The following is a 13,070-nucleotide window of genomic DNA, read 5'->3' as shown; positions in this document are numbered from 1 at the left end:
GAATGACAGCCAGGGCAACAGCTAGAGAGGTGCCAGTCTCATACAGAAGTGGGAGAATTGCCTGGAAAAGAGACGAGTGCTGAGCAGGCAGCATTGTTCCCTCTCAGACCCCTCCCCCAACACACAGCACCACAACGTGGTGAAACGGGTTGCCCTGCACTGATGAATATGCAAGGCTCCGCCCCTTACAACATAACAGGAATGACAGCTCTACCTAAGACACAGAGGCAAACAAACAGAGGAGCCTGTCAAGATGAGGAGATAGAGAAGTATTGCCCAAAAGGTGGAATGTATCAAGATTCCAGTGGGAAAACTAAGCTATGAGGAGATAGCCAACCTAATAAACAAGGAGCTAGCCAACCAAACAGATGCAGAGTTCCAAACACTGGTGATAAAGATGCTCACAGGTTTGACAGATTTGCTTAAGTATGCCAAAAACATAAGGAAAAAAGTGAAGGCTATGCTAAATTAAATGAAGGAAAATCCACACAAAACCGATGGTGAAGGGAAGAAAACTAGGGATCAAATCAATCATTTGGAACATAAGAAAGAAAAACCACAGTCAACCAGTACAGAATGAGGAAATGAGAACTGAAAAAAATGAGGAGAGACTTAGGAACCTCTGGGACAACTTTAAACATGCCAACATCTGAACCATAGGAGTGCCAAAAGAAGAGGAAGAGCAAGAAATTGAAAACTTATGTGAGAAAATAATGAAGGATAACATCCCAAATTTGGCAAAGGAAATAGACATACAAATCCAGGAAGCACAGAGTCCCAAAAAAGTTAGACCCAAAGATGACCACACCAAGACACATCATAATTAAAATGCCAAAGGTGAAAGATAAAGAGAGAATCTTAAAAGCAGCAAGAGAAAAGCAGAGAGTTACCTACAAAGGAGTGCCTATAAGACTATTAGCTGAATTACTCAAAAGAAACTTTTCAGGCAAGAAGGGACTGGAAAGAATTATTAAAGGTGATGAAAAGCAAGGACTTACAACCAAGATTACTTTATCCAGCAAAGCTATCCTTTAGAATGGAAAGGCAGATGAAGTGTTTCCCAGACAAGGTAAAGCTAAAGGAGTTCATCATCACCAAGCTATTATTATATGAAATGTCAAAGGGACTTACTTAAGAAAAAGATCAAACTTATGAACATTAAAATGGTAACAAACACAACTATGAACAACTGAATCTAAAAAGTAAAAACAAAATCCAAATAAGCAAATCCCAGAATAGGAACAGAATCATAGGTATGGGGATCATTTGGAGGGTTTTCAGCTGGGAGGGGGAACGGGGAGAAATGGGGAAATGGTGCAGGGATTAATATTTGGTACAAAATAGACAGGGGAATGTTAATAATAATATAGGAAAGAGTGAAGCCAAAAAACTTATGTGCATGATCCATGGACATGAATTAAGGGAGGCAAGATTGCCGGAGCGAAGGGGGATACTGAGCAGAGGTGGGTAAAGGGGAAAAATTGGGACTACTGTAACAACATAATCAATAAAATACACTTAAAAAAAGGAAAAGAAAAGATAAATTTGACTGAGACAAAGAATGAACAAAGAGATAAGAGAAAAACCTATGAACTTACCTATCAATGTCAAATAATCACCCCAATACCTTCCCTTTTAAATTTAACCTAGTTACTACAAAACCAGTTAAGACAGAAATGGCAAGTTTACTATAGAAAGTTTCTATATAAAGAAACAACTTATCGGTTGCATGAAACTTGTAATCACAACTATTTAGAAAACTGAATAATGTAATGAGATACCTGTAATGTTTTTTACATAACTAAAAACTTTGAAATTCAAGGCAAAACTTTGTCAGCAAAATTGTATTTAATGTAATTCTTTACTTATTGTTTTCTATGTATTTCCCTACTTTTTGTGTGTTTCTTTTTATGTGTTTATTATTTATTTACTCTTTAGTATACTACATATAGTAATAAACTTATGTAAAAAAGTTTTAGCTTATACTTCATGACTAATTGAAATCTTATATTGTTGGGAGAATTTGACTAAGAAATATCTTTTCTACCAATGATGGGAGAGCCTTGGTAGATGAAATTTTAATAGGAAATACTTTGAGACTATGTAGATAAGATGTTCATTTTCAACTCCATCCCCTCCCCAAATTTGATAGCTGTTAATAATCTCTGTCCAAATAATTTTTAGTAAATGGGTCCTAAATGATGATTTTTCTTACTTCATTATGTCTTCTATATTTATATTTGGCATTCTATTCTTAGGAATTAGATTGTAAACAATTGCTACCTTTATTTTAGTGTGTGTTCATATATTTCTTAAATTTAGTCTGTTGAGAGCCTCTTCAAGTTGGCTTCTATGTCCTTTTACCATGCTTTTATATATGTGTTTTAGTATACTTTATTACTTTCTAGTTCATGCATCTTCTCTAATTTGGTCCTAAAATCAGCCATTTCTTCAAAGATATCTGGTTTCTTTGGGTGGAATGGAATTTAGAAACCAAAACATTGACACTATGTGAGTTTGTAAGGCAAACATCTTTTTAAAAAAAAAGATTTTACTTATTTATAGAGAGAGGGAAAGGAAGAAAGAGAGGGAGAGAAACGTCCAGCAGTTGCTTCTCCTATGTGCCCCAACCAGGACGAGTCTACAACCCAGACACGTGTCCTGACCTGGAATTGAACCAGCGACATTTTGTTTTGTGGGATCGTGCCCAGCTAATTGATCCACACTAATCAGGGCAGCAAACATCTTTTAAACAAAATTCTAATGCCAATCTCTGTATTAGTTTTTGGCAAAAAAAAAAAAAAAAAAATCAACCAACTAAAAACAAACAAAAATGGTAAATCTTACATTGAGATGATAACAAATGATAGAATTTAGGTAAAAATTCAACAGGACTGCCTGTAAGTGTTATAAGACTTTCATTATTATAATTAAGTAGATCAAAAAGTTTATCAGAATTGAAGTAATTTTTACAAAGATTAAACTCATTTTCAACTTACTTTTGGTTAGTTAGGCTAAAATAATTAGGATGTTAAGACTTTGAAAATTGAGTTCCTTCTCATCTTAAAAGAATTAAAACAATGTTAGATAAATTTAAATTTTTATTAAACATTACAAATCATTTCTCTAAGAATCTAAGTTTCTTTCCAAGGCATGAATTAATTACACCATTTAAAATTAATAGTTTGGTTATACACATCCTTTGTTAATAATTAGATGTTTAAGTGTAGTAAAATGTGAACATGTTTTTAGTAAGAACTACACTGTCTTAGACTCAACTTAACCTTTGTACTAAGATGAAAACATTTCTTAGTTCATGAGAGTTAACTAAATCCAACATCAGGTTGTGATTATGTTCATGTGAAATTAAAAGTGCATATATATGTTAAAGAGGAATATTTTGTGATAACTATCATTCTCTAACTCTTAATATGCCCCATTTACCAAATATTTATTTTTGCTTATAGCACCTAGAAATACCTGATGTTATTCAATGATTGTGTTTATTCATTTATTTATTTATTGCCTTTATCCTCCATTAAAATGTGTGTTTCTGGAGGATGGGACTTTTGTCTCCAGCACCTAAATAGTGCCTGACCTACAGTAACTTCTGGATATATAGTTGTTTAGTGGATCAAACATACATAGTAGAAGGAATGTAAGTACAAAGTGGATTGCCATTTTCTGTTGGAAAGAATGTTATTGGAAACTGTATAATGGTACATCTGGAAAACCAAAAGGAAATTAAGGGACTTGGATGGGTGTGTAGGGAGAAATAGGTCAGGATATGAAGTTTGGGACAAATAGGTCAGGATATGTATCAAAATAAAGTAATACCCAAGTTCCTATTTTTATTGTATTCTCAAGTGAATTGTTTATATAGCTAAAATAGTAAAGGTTTCCACTTTTGTGTTAGATTGCTTTTTATCTTAGATTAGTAAAGATTTAAACTATAATTAGAAATCGAGTGAAATTAATGTGTGAGCATGAAACCATTAAGTAGTTAAGGGAATTCTGAACTATAAGTGGCGATCAAATGAAAGAAAACAAAAACAAAAAGAGTAATAGGTTACAGCATTATAGCATTGCACATGCTACTATAGTAATAGGTGGTCTTTTATACACTCAAAAGAAATAAAGAACATCATTTATATAGGTAGCACTGTATACGTAGCCTCGTTTAATCTTCACAATGACCCTCCTGATGTTAGTTTTATTATATCATTTTATAGAACTGAAATTATTTGTCTATTCACACATCTAGTCACCATGTCCAATTTTAGACAGCCATAATTACAGTATTTCATTCTTAATGTTTCTGAGCTGAAGGTATTTGTTTGCCTGAGCACATCGAAGCCCAATAAAATGCAAACAGGAGTTTGCAGCAAAGTAAGTAGAGACTTATTTAAGGAAATGGCACCAAGCTCAGAGACACAGGTGTTACTCAGCTCCCATCTGGCCTGTAGGGGATAGATTATATAGGGGAAAAATATAATTAGTCATGGTGACTAAGGTAGTTGGGGTCCTGGGCTTTACTGATTGGTTGAGGCCAGAGTAGGGAGTAGCTAATCATTGTACCAGGTCCTGATGTCAGCCATAGCATCAATCTCTCTGGTTTCTTGAAGGTGTGGTCAGTAGGGTCATTCTGCTTTATGGGCCTGGGGCTGAAACACAACTGAGGTCAAGACTTTATCTTTAGTTTGAAGGAAACTCTGTTCCCTTGATCAACAGACCTGAGGCTTTATTCTCAAAACAATTTGAAGCTGACCAGAACCTGATGTCTTAGGGCTTAATAATTAAGGGAGTGGACTTGCAATATGAACAAAGGTGCAAGAGTCTGGTTGAAAGGATGCAAGTGAGTCATGGTGCTATGAGAATGGACAACTGTCTTGACTTCAGAATAAAAGTCATATTAAAGAAATTAATTTTTACGCAGTAATGTTATTAAAATTCTACCTCTTTCCAGAAGGCCAATATCTGTACATCAATGATTGTGAACAAGCTACTTTCTGTAACTGGACTCACTTTTTGTTCTCCTGTTTTTTGTTTATTTGTTTGTTTATTTCTTTGTTTTTAACCTGATGTGATCTGAGAAGTATGCAGTTTAATGAGAGGATCAGTGTTTTTCAGACATTATAAATTAGAAATCATGGCAGACATCCAAACAACTCATCCATAAAATGGGGTAAAGAGAAAACAAAAATCTCAGTACACAGGGTTCAGAGACCAGAAAGATAACACATGAAGGAGATTTCAAAGGAAGCTGCTCAGAATAACCAGTCTTTTTTTTTATAAGTTGTCTTTGACCTATAAAAATGGACCTGAAATAAAATGGCTAATGGAGCTAACGGTAGCCTAGCATGGACCAGAGCAAGTGTAATCAATAGAAGGAAGCCCAGTCATTATGTAGCCAGTTCTCCGCACACCTGCCAATGAGGGAGGAGAGGTGAGAACTGGGTCTGGCTGAGCTTGCCAGTTTGGAATTAAAATTCCCAAACATCAAGTGATAGAGAAGGGACTTACAAATCCTTTGCATGTGCATGAAGTTTTTTCTTTATTAATAAGCCATATAAAACATTAAATATCACCTTTTTCCTCATAAAAAATGACTACATACAAAAATATTCATGAGAATTCTGGTCAGATGGTGGCATAGGTAAATGGGAAAATCCCTCCCATTGACCCACCAGCAGCAAAAGAGGAGGGTGTAATCAGACCACATGAAGGGTGCACCTCAAGTACTCAGCTTGGGTGATAGGGGAGGCTGTGCCATGGGACCCTATAGGACATCTACTACATTAGGCCATGCTACCAAGACAGAGAGTCTTAGCTATTCTACCTAATACATCAAAACAAACACAGGGAGGCTGCCAAAATTAGGAGATGAAAAATTCGTGGCCCATGTGAAAGAAAAGATCACAATTACAGAAAAAGAACTAAACAAAATGGAGATAAGCAATCTATCTGATGCAGAGTTCAAAATAATGGTTATAAGGATGCTCAAAGATCTTAGTGAGGACCTCAACAACATAAAAATAATCCAGTCAGAAATGAAGGGTACACTAATTGAAATGAAAAATTTATAGGAAAACAACAGTAGAGTGAATGAACCTGACAATAAAATCAATAATTTGGAACATTAGGAAGCAAAAAACAATCAATCAGAACAACAAGAAGTAAAAAGAATAAAAAATATTGAGGATAGTGTAAGGAGCCTCTGGGGCAACTTCAAGCATTCCAACATTTGCATCACAGGGGTGCCAGAAGGAGAAGGGAAAGAGCAGGAAATTAAATATCTATTTAAAAAAATAATGATAGAAAACTTCCCTAATTTGGTGAAGGAAGTGGACATGCAAGTCCAGTAAGCACAGACAGTCCCAAACAAGATGGATGCAAAGAGGCTCACTCCAAGACACATCATAACTATGATGCCAAAGGTAAAAGATAAAGAGAGAATCTTAAAAGCAGCAAGAGAAAAGCAGTTAGTTACATAGAGGAGAATTCCCCTAAGAATATGAGCTGACTTCTCAAAAGAAGCTTTTCAAATTAGAAGTGATAGGCAAAAAATGTTCAAAATCATAAAAAGTAGGGACCTATAGCTAAGCAATCATTTACAATTAAAAGGCAGGAAAAGAGCTTCCCAGACAAGAAAAACCAAAGAACATTGTTACCAAAGCATTATTATATGAAATGTTAAAGTGACTTATTTAAGAAAACAAAGAAGATCAAAACAATGAACAATAAAATAAAATAAATGCATATCTATCAACAATTGAATCTAAAAAGCAAACTAAATAAACAAGAAGAACAGAGACAGAATCTTGAACAGAGCATTTTGATGGTTGCCAGATGGGAGGGGTAATGGGTAAGGCGGTGACAAGATTAAGAAGTACAAATTGGTAGTTACAGAATACACACAGAATACATGTGGGGATGTAAAGTACAGTATAGGAAATGGAGTAGCCAAAGAACAAGAACAATGGTGTGGGGATTGCATGAAGGAGAGGGAGGCGCTGGGTGGAGGGGGACAAAGGGTAAAAATTGTGACAACTGTAATAGTATAATCAATAAAATATAATTTAAAAATTACTACATTCCTTCAGAGGTACTTACGTAGGTGGAAAATTATAAACCCTCTTTGTAAAGGTATCTCTCTTTCCTTCATATCATTGCTGTCCCTTAAATGCCACGAATGCCTTAATCATGATGTTTATCAAATTGCATTGCAATTATGTATTTATATGTCTTTCTCTTCAAAACATCATTTTATTCATTTTTTTTTAACTCTAAGTCTTAGCGGAGTGTCTGGTACATAGAAAGTATTCAATGCACTTTTGCTGAATCAATGAATTATATTTGCAGATTCAAAGACGTGACAATTATGCAAGAGGAAATGTCAGTTTCAGAGATGTTGTTCAAATGCTATGAGAATGAAGCCCAGGAACTGCCATTGTCATTTGGACTATTTGGTCTGAGGAGATCCTGATTATGTGTTAGGGTGTTGCAAGTAGCTTTGTATTAACATGATGGAGGGAATGGTGTATATGAATACTTTTGTGTTTGTGACCTAGTTCATTCATTAATAGTTGTGAGTTTAAGAGGATTGTTAGAAGGGAAAGCATGCACACAATTTGTTTTTCTAAAGTACTATACAAAGGTTATTGAGGTTTTTGCCAAAATTATAGAGAACATGTTTCTTCTGGATATACATAAACACTGGATTGATATTGCTGGAAGCTTGTCCGTGAACTTAGAGAAATTTCATTTTGTCACTGCAAAGAGAAGCATAAAGCTTTTGAGTAAAAAAAGAAAATTAATTTAAATGCCAAGAAGTATCTCCTGAGATTTGATGCACAGAGACATTCTGATAACATGAACTTTCATCAGCATATTCTTGAAATAACAGGATTGTAGACATATCACAGGGCATTTATTTATTTTTCCCTGACATTTTAGTTTCTCTCTTCCTATATTTGGGGTAGTATATGATGTGGGCTATAATTAGAAACATAACTTTTAGCTTACTTTCAGTGGAAAAAAGTTCCTTTTCACAAAGATTGCAAGATCCTCACCTACTGAATGCCCTTTCTCTGCAACTTCATGATGTCCAAGGAAGGTCTTAATTAGGCATTAATTCACCAGATCTTTATTGAGTGTGTGCTCTGATCCGTGCACTCCAGGGATGTATTGGGGGTGAGTGAAGAACAGGCAGGCAAGGTATCTGTAGTCTGCAGCAGTCTGCAGTCATGATGCTCACTGCTTTGTAAGAAAGAAAGAATTTGAAACTGCCTTTGATGATGAAAAATAGAAATAAAGGGTGCTACAGAAGTGTAATCCTGGGCCATAGCTTCATTTGTGATTTCTGGAAGGTCTGAGAAGCCTTTTTTGCAGAAATACATTGAGGCTGACAATTCCAGTAGCACTTGCCAAGTACCCTATTCCCCCCACAGTCTGTAAAGAGAATTTAGATTTTTAAATTGACAGTGTATCTCTGAACAGTAACTACTATTTCTATAACTTTAGCTATCTTTATACACACACACACACATGTACAATGCAACATAATGTATATTATATATTACAATATTAGGATAGATTAATTATGTTTATTATAATATATACACTATATATTATGGGTCATTAATTTTTAGTAAGTTTATTTAAATAATTTGTGTGGTTTTTAGGAGAAACAATGAGATAATAGTTCCCAAAAAATTTAAGCAAAATTTATCTTATGTAAACATTCACTACTTGAAGCAATATACTTTAAAATGTAAAATGCCTAGAAAAATTGTTTACTTTTTGTCTAATTTGGCAATATTATTTTAATTAATTCTATTTTAAAAAATATAAATACTAATAGATTTTGTAAGTGATTTAAATGATTCACAAAAGCTATGTAAAAGTCACTTTACACAATAAAATACTTCAACATATTTTTCAGATATATTATCTAAACAAAAACAAGTTAAAGGCCCTGGCTGGTGTGGCTCAGTGGATTGAGTGTCAGTCTGTGAACCAACTGTTGATGATTTGATTCCCAGTCAGGGCACATGCCTGTGTTGCAGGCCAGGTCCCCAACTGGGGGTGTGCGAGAGGCAACCACACATTAATGTTTCTCTCCCTCTTTTTCTCCCTCCCTTTCCCTCTTTCTAAAAATAAATAAATTAATTTAAAAAGAAAAGTTAAATAGCCCTGGCTGGATAGATCAGTTGGTTAAAGCAACATCCTGATACACCAGTGTTGTGGGTTTGATCCCGTCAAGGCATATACAAGAATCAATCAATGAATGCACAGATAAGTGGAACAACAAATTGATGTCTCTCTCTCTCTTTCTTCTCTCTCAAATTAATTTAAAAAAACAAAGTAACTATCTTTTAAGAATTATTGGTTAAAAAGTTGGATTTATTAGCTTTCGATGCTTATATTCCTTTGATAGTTGAGACAAAATTTTGTTTTTAAAAAATCTTTGAACAAAATAATAGTAGCAGTGGATATATTTATTTCTCTCTCTTTCCCTGTCTCTCTTCATCTCTATAACAAACTATGTTTTGAACAAACATGTTGTGTTGGGACTGAGCTACCATGCCCTATTTTTATCATGTCACATACCCAGCATAGATCTGATCACATTTTTATGGACAAAACCTACCATACCATTATAGTAGTGTTTAAAGCAGTGAAGTGTGAATGCCTACGCTAATGATTTTGTAACTATGATAGGCCATCAATAAATCAGCATGTATGGCTGGCCAAGAGAGCATCACTGAACAGCTCCTGGCCTATTGTTCCCACCTTGGGCATTGTAAAGTATAAAGATTTGGTCCATTTTTATTTCTAGACTTTTTAAAATTTTTTCTTCCAACTTTGAAAACTCACATCTCCTGTACTTTTTGTAGCTACTAGTCACAAATGACTATTTCCATAATAGAAAAAAAATTCTTTAGCTACATAGTAGAAGTATGCAAGTCTGGAAGGGGCCTCAGAGGTCATCTAATCTAAATGCACTTTATTTTTTTTCTTTGCTTTTTCCTTTATTGTATCTTTTATTACTATTTAGTCGCTTTACACCCACCCCACAATCACCATACTGTTTTCCATGTCCATGAATCCTTTTCACTTTTTGCTCAATCCCTCCTAAATGCTTAAATTCTTTCTGCAATATACCTGCCAAGTGTCACTCAAGCTGGGGTTTGGATCCTTAAGTGACAGTGCTTCACTGCTTCAGAGGCAGTGTGTTCCCCTGTCGTCAACCCTGACTTGGACATTTATTCTTCTTTTGAGCCCAAGTATATATTTTGATAATTGTTTTCCCATGACTTGTAATGCCATTCCTTATCTTAAGGCTGTGTTGAGTCTGTCTAATACTCTGACTCTCACTACATGAGTCAGCCTCTGAGATACTTGGATTTGGCTCTGTCCACTTGGGAGGGGAATAGTTCTGAGAGTGATGACAAGTCAGGAGGCCAAGGCTCGTGTATAGTTCCTCACATGTGAGAGTTTGAGGGTGGAGAAAGTAGAAAATTACCTCTGAGAAGTAGAAGGGAAGCATGAGGGCCCTAGCCACCTGGGAAAAGTACTCAGAGGATCAGCCTGCTAGTTGAGGACTTCAAATGCATCATTGGCTGACTCCACAGTTTTTCTGAGACTGTATGTGAAATTTATCATGTTAGAGTGATATTTTATTAAATGAGACCATAAATTATTGTTTCTTCTTTCAATAAAAAAACTCCAAACTATTAGAACTCACGGTAAAATTAATATAATTTGAAAGTAGCTACAAGGCAAATATACCATCAAGAAAAAATAATGGTTAAGGAAGCATACTCTAAGGTTAGACTACCTTGGTTCAAATCTAACTTTTACTATACAGGCTGTTTGATCTGTGGGTTTTAAGCTCCTCATTTGTAAAAGGGGGATAATAAGCCCTGACTGGTGCAGCTCAGTTGGTTGGGCATCATCCAGCAAAATGAAAGGTCAACAGTTCAACTCCCTGTCAAAGCACATGCCTAGGTTGTAGGTTTGATTCCTGATCAGAGTGCATACTAGAAGCAACTGATGGGTGTTTCTCTCTCACATTGATGTTACTCTCCCTTTCTTTCTCCCTCCCTTTCACTCTTTCTAAAAACAAATAAATGAATTATTTAAAAAAACTAAGAGTAATAATAAAAGGGAATAATAACAGAAACCACTTCATTATATAATTGTGAAGGAGGGTTAAGTGAGCTAATATGTCACTGTTTATTCATCTGTTACATTATTTTACACGTTCTATAAGCCAGGTCTCCTGACTCATACTGAATGATTGGAAAGAAGCAGAAATTTTAATTTGTTTTTGAATATTAGAACAAATGGTATTGGACTGTACTTCTATATGGTATTCTGCTTGGTTAATATTTTCAATAACTTTATATAAAGCCACAGATTTGGGGAGTGAAGTTTACTGGCTCCAGAATTCATGACAGATTAATTTAGTCAACAGATCATTCCTTGTTCCACCATAATAGTGACACACTTTAGTTAGGGAGAAACATGAAGTCTTCTGTTACTGAATTTTGTGATTGTCATATACTTTTTTTTTTTTACTATGCTCTCTTTGCTTTAAAAAATATATCCTAGAAAACCTTGCTTTCACAATCCATTTTTATAAGAAAGAATGTCAAATATTTTTCAAGAAAAAAAATCTAAAGCTGAACTTAAATTGATTGAAATACATAAAATAAATGAACAGTTTTTACCTTGAGTTACTAAGATCATTTATTTCAATTGCAATGAGGTTCTCTCTTGTAAACAATCTTTCTGGATTTGAGTGACCTCTGCAAAGAAGAAAACAAATCTATAAACTCAGTTTATATCCTTAGCTTCTCCAGTACACACCATGTTACATGAATAGATCAACATTAATGCCTGTTGGTTTTGTTTTTTTAGCAAAGAATTCAAGGACAAAACATCCCTGTATTGTCATTTCTATTGTGTTAGACTGAATAACTATATTATTTGTAGTTTAGAATTTACTAAATATTTAAAATTTTCAATGACAACAAACTTCTGATTATTTTTTTTTCGTTAAAAATACATGTTTAACAGGCTTTTCTCTAAGTATGTGCTCTCAAGTATTAAGAATAATGGGGTACTTGCTAAGATATGCAAAGATATGCTAAAAAGCAGAAAGGTGATCAAATGAAACACTGTACATTCTTACATTTATGAGTGGCCTTAGATTGAGGAAAGGACAATTGTCATGCCAATGTTAAAGAAAAGGCCAATAGTCTTTGCTCCAATGCCACAACAAGACCCAAAAAATTAGAGTAAAGTGTATCTTACTATTATCAGTTCATAACATAGATATTTCATTCATGTTGCAAAAGAACTCAAATATATGAACTAGGGAAGGGAATGTTATATTTGGCCATAAATGTTACATAAAAAATAATTTAGTTACATCTTACAAATTTTAATATGATAAGTTATTATTGTTTTGGAGTATTTTTTCAACTCATTTTGAAAGCTTCCTTGCAGTCTTTCTCCTTGCACATAGATAAAGGGACACTGATGATCAGTTCTACTTAGAAATTAGTCAAGTCTCAATGTATGTTATTATCAGCATCCATGATCTCTTATCTGTGTAGGACTGCACCACTCAACCTAAGATGCCTTGAACATAGAACTTTTTATAGACAAGAAGACATTTTCAAAACCATATATTTCAACCATAACATGGGTAGAAGAGTCTGAACTTCACATTGGCAATGATGTGTAGGGGTCTGAGTAATGTAATGGTTGCAAGCCTTCACTCCTATTGCCTAGATACTTGACTTGGGCAAGACATTTGCTTTTATAACTCATCAGGTCTCTTTACTTTTTTAATGTATATAATGACCCCTAAAATAGAATCACTTTATTGTGAGGAGTAAATGGAGAAAAGCATATAGAATAGGGCAGTATGTTTCATTACCAAGTCAGACTTGGGAGGAGGAGTCTTCAAACAGACTTAATCTAATCCCACATTGATCATATGTTGGACTCTTTACTGCCCTTCACAGAACCACCTCTCTGAATATACATGGCCT

This window comes from Furipterus horrens, unplaced genomic scaffold (assembly GCF_987537825.1).
Source record: "Furipterus horrens unplaced genomic scaffold, mFurHor1.1.pri manual_scaffold_8, whole genome shotgun sequence".
In the NCBI taxonomy this organism is placed as follows: Eukaryota; Metazoa; Chordata; class Mammalia; order Chiroptera; family Furipteridae; genus Furipterus; species Furipterus horrens.
This window is presented reverse-complemented; position numbering follows the sequence as displayed.